General features: G+C 56.8%; 1 protein-coding gene across 1 annotated transcript in view; it reads right to left on the reverse strand.

Moving 5' to 3' along the window:
- Positions 1–487, reverse strand: part of TMEM92 (transmembrane protein 92) — a 10,325-nt gene extending 9,838 nt beyond the window's left edge. Inside the window, exon 1 of the mRNA XM_011999266.1 lies at positions 410–487. The gene's annotated coding sequence lies outside the window, so the exon portion shown is untranslated. The remainder of the gene's footprint in view (positions 1–409) is intronic.
- Between the last annotated feature and the right edge of the window lie 16,896 nt (positions 488–17,383).

Genomic DNA, 17,383 nt, shown 5'->3' on the forward strand with positions numbered 1-17,383 from the left:
TTTTTTTTTTTTGAGAACCAAGACTGGAGTGGAGTGGTGTGAGCTCACTGCAACCTCCACCTCCCAGATTCAAGCTATTCTCACGCTTCAGCCTCTCAAGTAGCTGGGATTACAGGCATGTGCCACTATGCCCAGCCTGGGCCCAAGCGATATTTGAGACATACTTACGCTAAAATTTACTTTTCTATCTGAAATTCACATTTAACTGGATGTTCTGTATTTTTCTTTGTTAAAACTGGCAACCAGGCCAGGCACAGTGGCTCACGTCTATAACCCCAACACTTTGAGAGGCCGAGGTGGGAAGATCACTTGAGTCCAGGAGTTTGAGACCAATCTGGGTAACATAGCGAAACCCTGTCTCTGCAAACAAAGAAAAGAAAAGCAATTAAGCCAGTGTGGTGGCATGTACCTGCAGTCCCAGTTACTCTGGAGGTTGAGTTGGGAGGATCACTTGAGCCTAGGAATTCAAGGCTGCAGAGAGCTGAGATCACACCACTACATTCCAGCCTGGGTGACAGAGCACCACCCTGGCTCTAAAAAGAAAAACAAAACAAAACAAAATCTGGTAATGCTATCCACATCCCTACAATGTCATAGGAACAAACTCCACCCCTACCCCACATCTTCCAATGGAGAAGTGAGGTCCCTAGCACTTGACTCACCAGGCAGAGTCTGAAGGGCTCTCGAGCCCCTTGGCTGGGCCCCCAGGTCCTTCCATGATACCAAAGGCCCTGTGTTCCTTCCTGCAGATGGGGACAAGACTAGGAGCCTGAAGGTGGGTGGCCCCAGGCCAGGCCAAGAACACCAGGGCCTGTTAGCATTCATCATGGCCGCAGGGCCCTAGGATTCTTGGTGGGTGAGATCAGAAGGGGGTGGGAGCACCATGGACCCCCCTAGACTGAGCAGAGAGGGAGGGGCTGTTCTAGAGGAAGGAGGGTCCTGGACAAGGCCAGCATCTTCTGTTCGGCCCGTCATCGGGCACCAGGAGGGCAGTGTATGCAGGTGCTCAGGCATACATGAGCATGGAAACCCAGAGGCCTCATGCAGTCAGCGGCCCCCTAAATTCAATGCCAAATTCCATCTGGGGTTTCCCAAGAGCAGCCACTTCGAAATGGCTTCATAAGCGCTCGCTGGGCCCCCCAGTGCATTCACTAAAGAATGAGCTGATTGTGCATCCTGCCGGGGCCCAGCTGGAAGGAGGGGCCTCCGAGGCCAGCCGGCCCACTTATGCCCTTCTCAGAGGAGGCAACTGGGGCCCCGGAGGGCGGGAAGGCCAGGTCGCACAGGACAGGAGGGGCTGAGTCAGGATCAGAATGAAGCAGTGGGCCGAGCGCGGTGGCTCAAGCCTGTAATCCCAGCACTTTGGGAGGCCAAGACGAGCGGATCACAAGGTCAGGAGATCGAGACCATCCTGGCTAACACGGTGAAACCTCATCTCTACTAAAAAAAAAAAAAAATACAAAAAACTAGCCGGGCAAGGTGGCGGGTGCCTGTAGTCCCAGCTACTCGGGAGGCTGAGGCAGGAGAATGGCGTAAACCCGGGAGGCAGAGCTTGCAGTGAGCTGAGATCCGGCCACTGCACTCCAGCCTGGGCGACAGAGCGAGACTCCGTCTCAAAAAAAAGGAATGAAGCAGTGCTCGAGACGCCACGCCCAGCACAGGTGGGACTCACCTCGGGCCTGAGGACCCCTGCTCCACTGCTCCGGATGGAGGATCACTCAGGGTGGGTGGCCTTGCCCAGCCTGGCTTAGCCCAGCCCAGGGGGCCAGGCCTGGGTGAAGGGGAAGAGACAGGCTGAATTCTGTTTCACTTGGCAGTCCCCCCCACCCCCATACTTTGGTGGACACTAATATCTGTAATGGCTGATGGCACTGGGCTGGGATCTCTTTTCAAAGCCAGCAGAATGCTGTGCCCTAGCCCGGCTCTGCCTGTAGGGGCAGTATTGTGTCGTGTTAGTCAGTGTGCCACTGAATATATTGTGCTGTGTGACCTTAGACGAGAAATGGAACTTCTCTGGGTCTCTCTCAACAGGGAGGAGAGGGAGGAGCTGGATAACAGCACCTCCTTCATCATACAGGCCATGATAAGGATGAAATAGGCCGCTCAGTGTCTGGCATTCAGTAATGGCAAATAAATGCTAGCTGTCATTCCTGGCAGAGACAAGGGGCCCACACTTCCTTCTCTGCATTTCACATGGAGGCAGAGTGGGGTGCCAAGGAGTGCAGGGTCTTGCTGCTCTCAAACTGCTCACTCCCCTGGACGGGCTGCAGCATCCAGCCCCAGTTTCCCCAGGACACCTTGCTCACTAAACCCCCCTGCTGTCCACTGGGCCCCGCTAAGGGCCAGTCAGGCCTGAGAAGGTGGGGCTGGTGACAGATCCCAGAGGATGCCCAGGTGCCGACCACTCCTGACTGTGGCGCCAGGACTGGAGATGTGATTCCCTCCACTCCCAGTTTGTTCCCCCTTTCTACTCCCGCACAGCCCACTGAGCACTGCCTGGGTCTACTTCACAGAGGAGGCCCGCCTCTCCACATGGGCTGAGAGCCCATGGAGAGCGGAGCTGTGCCTGTCACAGGAGTCCTCTCACTTTATCCCCACTGCCATTGGCCCCCCGTGCAGCCTGGCTCGTCAGGACTTTCATAGCCATATTCAACAAGGCCTCTAACTTGGTCTCCTCATTGCCAAGGAGGGACAGACCATGTTGGGCATGTCGCTCTCTTGCTCCCTAATCTTCAGAGGCTCACTACTGCCACGTGAATAAAGTCCCATCCCAGAGAGACCTTCAGGGTCCCCCATAACCAGTCCCTACCTGACCCCCACCCCCGCTGTGTTCTCCAACCCCTCCTCTTACTCTTTCTGCTTCTCTCCTTGCCTCTGCCCAGGCAGTTTTTTCCACCTAGTTTCTTCCCCAAATCCCTCCCAGAAACCGAACACATTCTTCCCCATCCTTTAAAGCTCAGCCCAAATGCCACCTCCTCCAGAAAGCCTACCTGGACTTGGATCTTCCTTCAACAAGTGATTGTCTGCTCCCTGCTTGCCCCTACCCAGGCCTCTTCCCTGGGCCTCTCTGACAGCCCTTGGCCGTTTTCCATTGAAGATGTGTGGACATGTCCTAATGCTCCCACCCGGCTGCTGCGGGGGCTGGCCAGCTCTGATTCAGCATGCATTTCCCCCTGGTGCTTTGTTCCAAGTAAACACTGGCTCTGTTGTCATTGAATCCAAGCTGGTTAGGGGCCTTCCTGGGTCAGGGGCCAGATTTCTCCAAGTGGATAGGGAATTCATTTCCAAAGTCCTTGGTGAAGGACTCGTGGATGAGGTGGGAGGAGTCCAGACTGACTGGGCTCCCCACCACACTGGCTGTGTGGTTTGGGGAATCCACCTCTTCTGCTTCCTGCACCCCCTCCAAAGGGTGTGCTCAAATTTGTGACTCCCCGCTCAGCAAGTAAGGACGATGGCTCCCTAGGGATTGAACAACTCCTAAGGGGGTGTAGCAAAGAATGCTTGGCTTACAGTCCGCCTTCCTGGAGGAGGCAGAGTCCAATAATAGGACTTCTTGGCCATGGGACGGGGACCTCAGTTCCCTTTCCAACATTTTTTTTTTTTTGGAAATTGAAGCCCACCAGCCCCTTTCCCATTCTTGGGGTGATGGGCATGGGAGTGGAGGAGATCACTTCTGGAGTCAGCTCCAAGTTTGAGCCGTGAACCTGTGGGCCCGGAGGGTGGAGGGCGGGCAAACCACCTGAGAATTAACAGTACAGGGCGCTCATTATCCCAATGAGCAGGTTGGAGGGACTCACTGATGCTCACTTTCCTGGAGGCTTAGCAGAGACAAAAACGCCATTTGGGAGCCATTATCTTTCCAAAGTGTAGGTTTCTGGGGTGCAGGCCGGGGTGGAAAGGAAAGCACCTCAAAGAGCCGGGATGGGTGTTGGGTGGGGAGGGTCAGGGGAAGGTTGAGCTGATGAGCTTTGGCTTCCGGGGTGGCAGATGGAGCAGAGCCATGAAGGCTTGGGCAGGAGAGGCTGAGCTAAGACTAGAGCTAAGACTAGAGCTAAGACTAAGACCCATGCCTGGCTTCCTTCCTCTGGGGCCCCCTCCTTCAGTCTGCAGCCCCAATCTGACACCTACCCTCACTGTCTACCTGAGACCAGACCCTGTAACCAGAGGGTTGGGATCCTTGCTTTCTAGCTCTGTTCTTGTTGGCTCCTGAAAAGAGGGTTCTACTGTACCCTGTTTGTGGGTTCCTTTGTTTCTGACCCAAATGTTACTGGGGCTGTAGTTAGACCTAGAAGAACTTTTCAGATCCAAAGGAGCTGCGGATTCAGGACAGCCATGAGAAGGGGAGCCCTTTCATGGTCTGGGGGCTCAGACTAGAGTGGGGCGCAGGCACAGCCTGAGAAGACCCCTGAAGCTGTAAAGGCAGAGAATGAGTGTGAGCAGTGGGGAGGGATTCAGGCAGGCAGAGATCACATCCTTCCTCAAATCATAGCTCCTCTAAGCAGCCACATCATCTGGCTCCCAGCTGAAGACAGACTTGGCTTTGGTTGTGTGGGAGCTGCATGTGTGCATGTATGTATATTATGTGCACGTGTGTGCATGCAGAGCATCCCAGCCTCCTGTGTTGATTGGCAGCTCCCACTTACACCCCTTCCCCACTGCCAGTGCCTGGCTTCCTTATCGCCGGGCCAGCCTTTAGGGGGCTGGCTTCAGGATCCCCTCACCCCAGTGGCCCTGTTAGCACCTCCTCTCTCCCTTGTTAGCGCCTCACAACCCCTCTTCCTCCTCCAGCCCCAGCTGTTCCCCCAGAGAGAGGCCCTGTGGCTTGCAGCCCAGTTCTTGCATTCTGATTCCACTTCAGCTTCTACTTTTCGAAGCTTGGTTTTTGTCCCAAACCCTAACCCCCTGCCCTCTCCATTTCCCTCTTGTCCATGTGGAGGGGTCTTTTGCAGGACATCAGAGCCTGGGGGAGGAAGCTAGCTCCCCCCACAACTGAGCACGACTTCTCTTCCAGGCTGGGGCTGAAAGGCTGGCGCACAAAGTGAGCCCCTCCCCATCAGCCTTCCCTGCCTGGAGGGTGGGGAGGGGGCAGTTTGGGAGGGACCCCTGTACTAGGGGCTAAAGCTAAATCTGGTGCCAACTCTGCCCCCTCCTGGGGGCAAAACCCCACTCTGTGGCAGCACTGAACGGGTGGGGTGAGGGGGCAGGGCGTCTGGGTAGAAATGTCCTCTTCTGCCCGTCGCCTCCAGGCAGCTGTGCCCAGCCTGAGCCTGGGTTGCCGAGTGGGACAGGGTGGTCCTGTGCCTGCAGTCAGGTTGTCAGGCCTCCAGGATTGTAGGTTTCCTCTACGGAAGGGCCCCTTCCATGCGGGCTTTGATGTGTCTGCGAGGTTCGTGGAGGATGTTTGGCTTCAGGGCCCGGTGCCAGGATAAACTCCCTCTGCCTGCTGGGCCAAACCACTGCCTCCTTCCCGCCCGGCTCTCCTGCCTCCCCCAGCCTTGGGCCTGGCCTCCTCCAAGGCCAGCACTGTCCTGCCTGCTTACTGCGGTGGGCACCAAGATGCCACTGTTACTGCTACTGGGGAGAGGCCTGTGGGCAATCCTGGTTCCCAAGGCTGGCCCAGGGGTGCCTGCTGCTAGGTGACTGAGGTCCTGCTCCAGGTGGGGGATGCTGGACCCCAACTGCTAGCAGGGATGGGGATGAGATGGAGCAGGGGGGAGGGGGTGTCTACGTGGAGCTGCTTGCACAGGCTTCAGCTCTTCCAGATGTGCAGAGGTTCCAGATGTGGGGATGATTCAACCCAGAATGGGGAGGGGTGGGCGGTGCATGGGGAGATGGTGAGCAGGGGGATGTGAGGCCCTGAGCAGCTGCCAGCTGCTGCCTCCTGTCCTCCGGAACCTGCAGCCCCTCAAAACCCCAAAGGCAGGCAAAATGGTATTTAATAGCTGCTGGGAGCTGCCCAGATGTGTGGCCTCAAGTGTCCCACCATATGTGCTGGGAAAGAGACCTCAGGGCCAGGGGCTCAGCTAGGAGAGAGAAAAAGGGAGAAAGTGGAAGGCAGGCAGAGAAGGGTGGAAGGCAGGCAGAGGAGGTTGGAGGAGGACCGAGAGTGGGAGGGAGGACGGAGAGTGGGAGGGGCAGGGAGAAGCCCAGGACTAAAATGGTGCCCCCTACTTGGGCCCACTTTCAAGTGTGTCACTGGGAGAAGAGTGTATTGGTTCAGAGGACTGTGTGTGTGTGTGTGTGTATGTGTGGGTGCACGTGTGTGCAAGCAAATGTGACCTCGCTGCTGGAGTGGAGGTTACACGGGTGGGGAAGGAGCTGTGTTGGGTGAGCACTGTGTGTCTGGTGTCAGCTGTGTTGGTGAGCTGGGTGCTGAATGATGATGTGTATGTTGGGTGTGGCAGGGTGCAAGAGCATGTTCTATACCATCTGTGTGATAGAGAAGGACTGTGGGGACAGCGACTGTGTAGTGATGGGCTGTGGCGGGGAAAGAGTGTATGTTTATGCCAAGTTATATGTGCCCTTGGAGGCAGAAGGTGGGTCCCACAAACCTGGGGAGTTGACCTGGGCTTCCTTCAGCCTCCTCTGGGGAGCCCTGGGGACCAGTGTCCAGCATCCTGGAGCTGTGGTTTCTCCTGCTGGGCCCTGGGCCATATGGTCTCCCTTGTAGGGCAGCTGGGAGACTCCTGAGCTTCAGAGGCTGGCACCCTGCAAACTGCAGTGCAGGGTGTGCAGCGGGCAAGGTGCTTCCCTCCCCACCCCGGAGAGCTGCTGTCCTGGCCTCCTCTCTGGCCTGCAGGGGGGTCTGCTGGCAGGGCCACCAGCTGCTCCCTGGAGAGGCCCACCTGTGCCAGCCACCCTTGCCAGGGTAAACAGGGCACTAAGTGTCTGGGCTGGTGCCTGCCTCAGGCTGGGCACTGCTTCTCCACACAGGGCTCAGCTCCCAGTTGCGGCTTGGGTTGCCTCCTCCAGCTAAATGACAGGCCTGACGCCCCAGGCCCCATAAACAGTGTTTTCTTGGGAGGTGGGGGTCGTGGGGCTGCTGAGCAGACAGATAATCAAGTTGGACTGGGAAGACAGCATGTTGCCTCCTCTAAGGTGGGGAAGGCTTTTGTGACCCTCTCCCAGTGCTGCGGGATCCTTGCCCCTCTTTGGTGACACTGGTTGAATCCTCTGTTATTTGCCCAACACACACATACACACTCACACTCACACACCACCAGCCCTCCGCACCAGGTTCTCGGCATCAATTTACTTGTGAGTGCAAACAAGCGGTGGCTGGGATCTGGTCAGCTGGTCCTGTGCTGTGTGTCCCCTCTGTTCACAATTCAAGGCTGAAGCCCGCAAAGATTGAGCCACATCTCTAAATCACCGCATGATGGTGTACACTTGGATGTGTACCTGGCCCTCCAGACACTGCGATGCTGCCACCCAGCCCTGCCCCATTCCCTGGACATCTCTGTAGCTGGCTCTTTCTCGGTCCACCTCCTTGCTGCCCCCTCCACCCTCCCCTCCCTGTATCTGACTCAGAGTGAGAGGAGCCTCTGATTCCTCAGCCCTGCCTCTGACACCCCTCCAGGCTCCTACCCCCAGGGCAACCTCACAAGGAGGAGGAGCCCTAGCTCCAACCCCCTGAAGTAAAGCCCCCTCGAGGGGATGGGAGGAGTGGGCAGGTAGAGGCTGGACCTGGGAGAGCCAGGTCTGCAGGCCGAAGAACAGGCTTCCGGGGAGGGCACTGAGCAGGGGCCAGGCTGCCTGAAATAGAGGGGTGTGCAAGGGATGGCAGAGAGCAGGAGGACGCTCTGCCGACACCTGAGCCCGCCAGCAGCCAGGGAGCAGACCTCCGGGCCCAGCCACCCACTGCTGGTCCTGAGGAGGGAGGCAGTGGAGGAGCAGGAAGGTGTCCTCCTGGGCAGCCGGCAGGCCAGAGGCCCTGCCCCCACTTCACTGCGCTGGGGCTCAGAGCAGGGAGAGCGGGCCCTGTGGGTAGGAAGGGGGTGCTGCCATCCTGGGGCTCTGGAAGTGCCCCCTCCCCACTCTCCCTCCCTCTGTCCTTGCCCACTTCTGTTTCTGTCTCTGTCCTTTGCTCTGCCGCTTCTCTGTGTGTGCCTGTCTTTCTCTATCTCCCACTCTCTTCTCCCTTTTCTCCTCTCCTGCAGTTTCCCTCCCCTCTCTCTTTTCCCCCAAGGGGAGCAGATCCAGTATCTGGGGCCAGCTTCCCAGAATGGAAGGTGGCTTTGTCCAGGGAGAGGGAGGCCCCTGACCCAAGCCCATGGTCTCAAAACAGCCACATCCGCCTCCCCAATTCTTTGCCCAGACCCTCCTACAGGACCTCTCTGTGTCTGGGAGTCCTTGAAGCCAGAGCCTACTCTGCCTTGCCAGGTGGTATGGGAGCCCCAGTGCCCCCATATTCAGAACTGCTTGTCTCAGCAACGGGGATGAAGGCAGATCTCTCTCTCTCTACTCTCTCTCTCTCTCTCTTTCTCTCTCTCTCTCATCCCCAAGAAGGCAATGCTCTGGGTGGCTGAGAGGCTGGAGTCTGAGCCCCATTGCTGGGTGACCAGCTACCCCGTGTGCCCAGGACAGTTCAGATCTATGCCATTGTCTGGATGTGACTGCTACGAGCACCCCACAGTATCCTAGTTTGGACTAGAAATTATATCCCCCATGGCCAGTCAGACCCTGGCAAAGCTCACAGCCTCTCTTATGCCCTTTATCCTCCTAGGAGAGCTGTATAGCCTGCTTTGGCCTCACTCAAGGACAACAGGGCCAGAGAGCGAACAGGGGAGCAGGAGCTGTATAAATAGCCCATTTTGCTATTTGGGGGAGCCCCCCCAGCATGGTGTCGGGCGGGTCTGCTTGCTGGAGAGGGAGGAAGGAGAACTGTGGTTGCCCCCAAGCAGCATGTAATTTAGGATTTATTTTGGGGCACTCTCTCTAGCTCGGGGTGGAGCTGAAGTTAATTTAAAGGTTTAATAGGGTCAAGGACTGGATGGGGAGGAGGAGAGGGAAGCCCTCCCACATTTGGCCTGGCTGGGAAGGGAGTCCTTCCCCCGTTGCCTGCCAACTTCCATGCCTGGGTCCATTCCTGAGAGGTTTCTAGGACACCTCAGCTGTTGTTCCCAGATGCTCCATGCCTCTCCCTGAGCTTCAGGGTGCTTCCAGCCCGATGGAGAAGCTGGTTCTACCTTTGTCTGATGGAGGGGGCACAGGCTCTGCCCTCAGGGTGCCCTCAGTCCAAGGGGAGACAGGACACAAGCCCAGCCTTCAGAGTGGCCAGTCATGATGGCAGCCCCCACCATGATATTAATTTTTAGTTTTTACTTGTGCCTGACTCTATATCTGTGTCTCTTCCTGGAACTTAAGATCCATGACAGCAGGGACTTCTAGCTGCCTCTCACAGCATCTTCGGCACTTGCCTAGCACCAAGCAGGCAATATTTCATGAATGAATGAATGAATGAATGAACTGGGAAACAGCATCAGATCTGAAAGCCACACGTCAAGAGGCAGCAGTGGACAAACTCTAAAGTTCTTCCACATTCCAGCCTGTGTGATGTGGCCCTCCACCTTGCCGCCTCCCACCCCTCTGGCCACACTCTTCAGCCACCAGCTGCTATGAGTACTGGCTGCCCCAGTGTCAGCCCCAGTTCCCACCTCCACCCCTTTCCTCACTACACTCCCTCCTCCTGCAACTGCCTTTGCTCCCATTGCCACATGACTTAATCCTGCCAGTCCTTCAAGGCCCTACGCAGAGTCACCTTCAGGAAGCCTGCTCAGGTCCCTCCACTGGATCTAAATGTCCATAGCTTTTTCTCTGGGCCTCTTCTCTCACTCTATCTGCATAGGCCTGCTGGGGTTATGGCTTCTCTCCATTTTAGGCCATAAGGCCCTGGGAGCCAGGATTGCCTACAGTTGCCCTGGAGGCCAGTACCTTGAGGGGGCTCCATTGGAGGAAGTGTGAGCTGCCCAGTAGGCAGGTGGTCATGTGTGCTCCTCTCTGCCCCAGCTTCTGGAAGTGCTGGAGGTGGGAACTGGGGCTGACACCAGGGCAGCCAGTGCTCTATGGTGAAAGGTGTACGTGGTGGTTTTTGGGGTGTGGGGGGTGATTTCAGAAGCCAGGAAGGGGCTGGGCACGGTGGCTCATGCTTGTAATCCCAGCACTTTGGGAGGCTGAGGCAGGTGGATCATGAGGTCAGGAGATCGAGACCATCCTGGCTAACATGGTGAAACCTTGTCTCTACTAAAAATACAAAAAATTAGCCAGGTGTGGTGGCAGGCGCCTACAGTCCCAGCTACTCGGGAGGCTGAGGCAGGAGAATGGCGTGAGCCCAGGAGGTGGAGCTTGCAGTGAGCCGAGATAGTGCCCCGGCATTCTAGCCTGGGCGACAGAGCGAGACTCCGTCTCAAAAAAAAAAAAAAAAAAAAAAAGAGAATCCAGGGAGGGCAACCAGGACCCCAGCTGGGTAGGGGTAGCACAAAGTTTCCCTTAGAAAGATATCGAGCCTTCTGGTCTGAGAGACGAGGAGGAGATCAAGAGGAAGAGTACTATAGAAGAAAGCCCAGGGGAGGGGGCGTAGAGGGGTGGGCAAAGGCTGGGGGACAGGGAGAAGCCTCTGGGTCCCTTGAACACATGTCCCTTCTTGGGCCTCACCTGCTTCATCTCTAGCCATTGGCACTGCTGGCTGTGCCTTGTCTAAGACCTCCTACTGTGAGGCTTCAGGGGCTCTGGCTACTCATTCTCTGGCCTCTTTGCAGGCTGTGCCAGCTTCCTCTCTCTCCACCTTCTCCAGGGCACCGCCATGCATCCAGCCATCTCATGGGCACCTCCACTTGGATGCTCTGCAGGTGTACCAAATGCAAGTGCAGCAGCAAACTCCTACCCAGATGGTCAAACTGAAACGGGGCTTTCAGATCTGGTGCTGTTTCCCAGTTCATTCATTCATTCATTCATTCATTCATTCATCCATCCATCCATCCATTCATTCCTTCATCCATCCATCCATCCATCCATCCATCCATCCATTCATTCATTCATCAGAAGCCCAGGAGCCAGCCTGAGCAGATCACTGGCCCCCATCCTTCTGCCCATCAGTCACCAAGTCCTCTGGCTTCTGCCTTTTAAATCTCTTATCAGTCTGGCCACCTCTTTCCACCTGGCTGCCACTGTCCTGGGCCTGGCCACCATCACCTCTCACCTGGGCCTCCGTGGCAGCCTTCTAAGAGGCCACCCCACCTCCGTTCTGAGCATCTTCCAACTCATCCTCCACAGCCTGCCCAGAAATCTTCCTAAGATGCACCCTAACAGCTTGCACAGCTCCCGGGGTCCTGGCTGCTCCCTCCAGACCTGATGCTCCTGTGGCTCTGCCCTAGGCACTCTGTCACCTCTGGGCCTTGCAGATGCTGCTCCCTCCGCCCTCCATGCTCTTCCTCCTGGGCTCCTGCTGGTCACCCCTCACTCTGGGAAGCCTTCTCTATGCTCTTCACACCCGAGGTTGGGTCAGGAGTCCCCTTCCAGGAGCTGCTGTCACCTTAATCTTCCCCATCACAGCACCCAGCATGGTAAATAGGACTTCCCCCTCTTCATCTGGAAGTTCCACTGCAGCAATGGCCATAGCAAGGCCTGAGGCAGAGTTTGCTGATGGAACATGCATTCAGGGAGACTGGGAGGGCAAGAGAGAAGAAAACTGAGGGCTTCCTTGAGGGGCTGGGCCTCTAAGGCAGTGCAGTCGGGAAGCTCCCAGGGGACGGAGAGGAAGCCTCAGTTGGGGTGGTTGGGGTGCTGGCGCTGGGCTCACAGTCAAGGTTGCCCTGTGCCTGCACTATCCATGGAGGCAGCCCCCACCCTCACGCAGGCTGCTTGTCCTGCGGAGGTTTTCCTCCCCAGGAGACGGAGAGAGTCGACAGGACTCCCACTGTAGGCCTTGGAGGGGAAGAAGGCCTCTGCATCCCGGGGTGGGCCAAGGCTGTCTGCCAGCACCCAGCACCCACTGGCATCTTCCGCAGCAGCCTTAGGTCTGCACAAACTGGTTACAAACACATATGACTGCATCTCACTCCAGTCCACAGCCATGCCAAGGAGAAGGATGCTACTCCCTGGGGCCTGCCTGCAGACAGCCCCACTGATCTTCCTTAAGGATTTGTTTTCTACCTTGAACATTCACAGGCATTTTACTTCCTACCCCATGCTATGTCCTTGTATGTTTTAGTATCAAAATAATGCTTTCCATCACTTACCATTGGGAAAAAACGGACACTCAAAGAGATGAGGCAAATTATCAGGCCTCAGCTATTCTTGCCCCAGCTAAGTCATCCATAGAATGGGCTGGTGAGCCTGCCGTTGCCTCGCCTTAGGACGGTGGCCACCATTAAATGGAGCAGTGGGTGTGAAGACTAATGATTCGCATATGGAACTTGAGGTGTCGACCCAGCTGCCTGGGGGCTGGGCCCTCTCCAGGCCCCTCTGAGACTGGAGAAGCTGGAGGGAGCCTGAGGCCGACACCCCCAGCATGGCCCCCACCCAGATTGCCCCCTGCCCCGAGCAGGCCGGGAACTGGGGGTCCAGGCAGCGGCTGCCCCCTCCCAGGCTAGAGGAAAGGGTGAGCTCACCCCCTGGCCCAGGCGGAGCGAGGAGGGTAGGAGACATAATTAAAATGCCAGAGGTTAGGAGGTGAAGTTACAATGGAAAGAATGAAGCCCCAGCCCTGCTGCCGCTGCTTCTCCCACCCCGCTCCCTTTGCCAAGCCCACATTTGATTTTTATTTCGGGAGCCGCCAGCGCAGCACTTGGGAGGGAGTAGAGAAACCTCACTCCGGCTTGCCTTGCCACGTCTGGAGCTGGGGCCATGGAGTGGGGAGGGGGCTCTTGGGGCCCAGAGGAAGAGCCCAGAGGCCCCCACCCCAGGACTCAACGTCCTCAGGGATCAGGCGCCAGGGAAGGGTGGCGCTTGGGGCAGTGAGTGGGCTTGGGAGGCCAGGAAGAGAGACCTCGAAACAATGAAGGCATTCCTCGATGTTTGCATCGGCCTTTGCGCCCTCACTTTACTCTGGAGGCTGACCCCGGCCTCTTTCCCACTCCCAGGGCTAACTCTGCCTGCCCCCAACACTGGAGACTTTTGGTGCCCACTGACATGTGCATGTTTGTGAAAGGGTTTGCTGTGTGGCCCTGGGGAAGTTACTCCCCCTCTCTGGACCTCCGTCTTCTCCTCTGTGAAATGGGCAGGTTGGCAAGATTAGCAGGTTCAAACTGGGCTCTGCAGAGGTGTTGGCAGCCTGGGCCCTGCCCTCTCCTGGCCACCCTCTCCTGAGCACATCTCTTATCTGCCCCTTCTAGGGACTGGGGAGGTGGAAGCAGCAGTTGGCCCACCCCCTGAAGAGTGCTGAGCCCCCGCCGCCCCCCTGCAGACGGGAGCTGCTGGGGCCAACTCACATTTTCCTGCTCTCGGCTTTCTCCTCTGCCCATAATGCACTCCAGATGGTCTCTCCATCGGAGAGCCGAGGCAGCGGATTCCAGAGGGAAAGAGGTTGGGCTCCTCTTTCCACCGGGATGGAGAGGGCTGGGGTGAGGGCCCTCTGAAAAAACGGGGTGGGGGTGGGTCCAACTCCACAAGAGGAGGGTAGGTGGAGGGGAGATCTCCTGAGGCACTCCACTGTGCCACACAGCCCAAAGACGGCCTGGGTTCCCTGTGGGGCAGCCCCACCCAGGAGCTGTTCAGGGGCTCCTGGGCCCTGGGGTGGAGGGGAAAAAGGCCTGCTTTTTCCAGTGTTTGGAAAAGAGCCAGACACAACTGGGTTCAAATCCCAGCCCTGCCACATAGAGGCTGTGTAGCCCCTTGAGTGGGGCACCTGACTTCATGGAACCTCAAGTCCCTCACCTGTAAAATGGGATGGGGCCAGGTGTGGTGGCTCACCCCTGTAATCCCAACACTTTGGGAGGCCGAGGTGGGTGGATCACTTGAGGCCAGGAATTTGAAACTAGCCTGGACGACATAATGAGACCCTTCTTCACAAAAATAAATGAGCTAGATGTGGTGGCTTGTGCCTGTGGTCTTAGCTACTTGGGAGGCTGAGGCAGGAGGATTGCTTGAGCCTAGGAGTTAGAGGGTGCCTTGAATTATGACTGCGCCACTGCACTGGAGCCTGGGCAACAGAGCAAAACACTGTGTATTAAAAAAAATTTTTTTTAATGGGATGGCTAATACTGACCTTGGGGTGTCTGTGAGGGCCACATGAGATGATGTACAAAAAAGGCTTCTCATGTCCCTGGATGTTCAGGAAATATCCAGCAGCTGCCTGTGGAAACCTTCCCTCCTAGCACACAGCTCACCTCCCACTTAGGCCAAGTCTGAATGCTGAGAAAGCCTGTCACAGGTCTGACTCAGCCCCCTCCTGCTGCAACTTGACAGCGCTTTCTTGGAGGACCCTCGGGGGATTTTAAATCACCCTTGGGAGGCTGCTCTAGAGACAGGCCCAGGGAGGGAGGGTGTTAGAAGCCTGAAGCTGAACCCAAGCCCAGTCTGACCTCCTCCCTGGACTGGCCCCTCCACCTCAGCTGAGGCAGGACTTCCCACTGGGCCTGGAGAGCCACGTCGAAGCAAGGGGGCTGGGAGGGGGGTGTGAGCAGGGGGCAGCCTCTCCCCAGCCAGGCCCCGCCTGCCCCTGGACTTCCCTGCCAGGACGGCCTCCCAGCCACGCTCACCCTCTCCGCCTCAGCAGCACCAGGGGGAGAGCTTCGATTTTTCCACCAGAGGAGCCAAGAGCAAATGAGAAACAAATCCAGTCTGACTGCCTGTCCTGCTGCCTGCCCCTGCAGTGCATGGAGGGAGGGGAGAGTGAGCCCTCAGCCCCCTCCCTGCCTCCATTCCTAGGCACCAGCACCCAGGGGGGAAGGTGTCAGCCCCCGGGTTGGGGGGCGGGCAGCGGGTGCGGGACCTCACTGACCCACACCCACCATGAGGCGGAAAGTCTGGGGCCTGGGCTTATTGCTCCCCACCCCAGCCTTGGACAAGAACAAGCACTGGAGGCTGCCCCCTCACTCCCCAGGGCAAGTCCTGGGCTGGGGCCTCCATGTTGCGGGGGAGGGACAGAGTTGGATGGGAGTGCGGTCACTGCTCTCAGATGGCCCCAGCTAGATAAAGAGATGGGGCCTCCATGACGCCTCCCGCTCTTCTCACTGAACTCTTTCCCCACCAAGGGTCCCTCCCTTCACTAAGCCTCTTCCCCACATTTGGCCCCCTCCTCCTCCAGAGCCCCAGTCCCTCACTACATCCCTTCTCCATCTGCCCACACCACCCCGGCTGCCCTGCCCCTCTCCGGAGACTCCACAGGGAGGCAGGCAGGTTCCTACCACAATCCCATACCCCCAACAAGCAAGCTTGCTGGCTTCCCCGCACCCCCACCCGCAACCCCTGCTCTCCCCTAGGCTCAGAGGGCCCTACCCTCCTGCTCCACCACCCACAGTCCCCTGTTCTCCTTGGGCTGTCCTCACCTCCGACTTGAACTTCCTTCCCATCCACCCACAAACACACACTAGTGTCCCCCACCATCCTGCGCTCCTGAGCCTCCAAATCACCTCTGGGCTCTCTCCTCCTCACCCCAGCTTCAATTTTTTTACAAGCAAAGTCTCTCCTTCCATCAGTGTGGCTTACAGGTGAGACCCTGGAAAGAGCCACACCCAGGAATAAGGGCAAACTGGACCTAGACCAGCTTCACTGCATCAAGATGGCTTCCCTGTACGCTGTCTGGCTACCAGAAGGCAATCAAATTCTCCCTGAAAGAAGATGATATCAGCCACAGCCTCTACAATCTGTCACCTGAAGCATCCGCCATTCCACAAAATTTGGCCAGGCAGCTCTCTTCCTCTTCCTCCTCCTCCTCCTCCTCCTCTTCTCTTTCTTCCCCACCTTCTTCCTCCTCTCCTCCTTCGCTTTCTTCTCTATTTCTTCTTCCTTTTCCTTATTCTTTCTCCTCCTCTTCTTCCCCTCCTCCTCTTCCTCCTATTCAGTCCAGAAGACTGAACTGACCTCCCGGCGCAAGCGGGGGTCTCCAGGGGTAAGGTGGATGGGAGATGCAGTGGCTCAGCAAATGGTTCTGGAGCTCAAGTGAAGTGAGCAGGGTGTTTCCGATGTGGGGGGTGGCCAGAGCAGGAGAAAGAGGGGCAAAGGAGGACATCCAAGTGGGAGGGCAGTCCAGTGTGGGATGTCAAAACTCAAGCAAGGTAAGGAGGATGTCCACTTGGGTCCCAGCTCAGCAAGGGAGAGTAAGTCATGAGAAAGGTGAAGAGGGCATCTGACCAGGGTAGTGACCAAGCCCAAAGAAGGGGAATTCAGGGGGGATGAGAAGGGCATTCCTGCAGGAGTGGGCAGGGCATCCAGGGGGAGCTTGATGTGGGACCTCAGAGCCTGTTGAGTGGAGAAGCACGTCCACGAGGGGAGGCGGGGGTAGGGTGGCCCCAGGCAGAGTGTCAGAGCCCATGAAGGCTGAGGGTGGCTTCCATGTGGGGAGAGACGTGGCATGCTGGAGTCTGAGAGACAAAGAGGCATCCATGTGGTGGGCTGGCCCAGGGCGGGTGTCAGAACCCAAGATTGCTGAGGAGGGTCTGGGTGAGGTGGAGGGCATGGAATATCAGTTGCCGTGGAAGTTAAAGCAAATCCAGCTTGGATACTAATCCGCCATGTTGACTTCTGAGTAACCCCAGTTCCAGGGATGCCTCTAAGATTTCTACTTTAACTACTGTTAACTAAATCTTGCCCTTAGGCATATTACATAGCATTTTTGCCTTCCCCCGAGGGGCCAATTTCAACTGTCTTAACATTGCCGCCCTGTGGTATACAAGCCCTGGAGTTGGGAGCAATAGTGTGGGGATCCGCCATTTTGCTCACTGATGTCAGACATGATTTCTCTTTTTAATTCCTTATTAAATGTTTCTTTCTGAGGAACTGGGTTTGTCAGCCTCTTTCTTTAGCCTCTCAGCTTCCTCAGCCTTTGGGGATAGGTTTGCCTGGACCTGCCCACTGCAGAACAGTTATATACAGTGGGACTGACCCAATGAGAAAAAGTGAGCTAGGTTTCTCACTATCGGCAAAGAGGATTATAATATGCAAAAGTAGCCTGGGTGCAGCGGCTTGTGCCTGTAATCCCATCACTGTGGGAGGCCAGGATGGGCGGATCATTTGAGCCTAAGGGTTCAAGACCAACCTGGGCAATGTGGTGAGACCTCGTCTCTACAAACAATACAAAAAATTTGCTGGATGCAGGGGTACGTGCCTGTAGTCTCAGCTACTCAGAAGGCTGAGGTGGGAGGATCGCTTGAGCCCAAGAGGTCAAAGCTGAGGTGAGGCATGATCAGGCCACTGCATTCCATCCTGGGTGAGAGAGTGAGACCCT

The sequence above is a fragment of the Mandrillus leucophaeus genome, unplaced genomic scaffold (genome assembly GCF_000951045.1).
Source record: "Mandrillus leucophaeus isolate KB7577 unplaced genomic scaffold, Mleu.le_1.0 Scaffold59, whole genome shotgun sequence".
In the NCBI taxonomy this organism is placed as follows: domain Eukaryota; kingdom Metazoa; phylum Chordata; class Mammalia; order Primates; family Cercopithecidae; genus Mandrillus; species Mandrillus leucophaeus.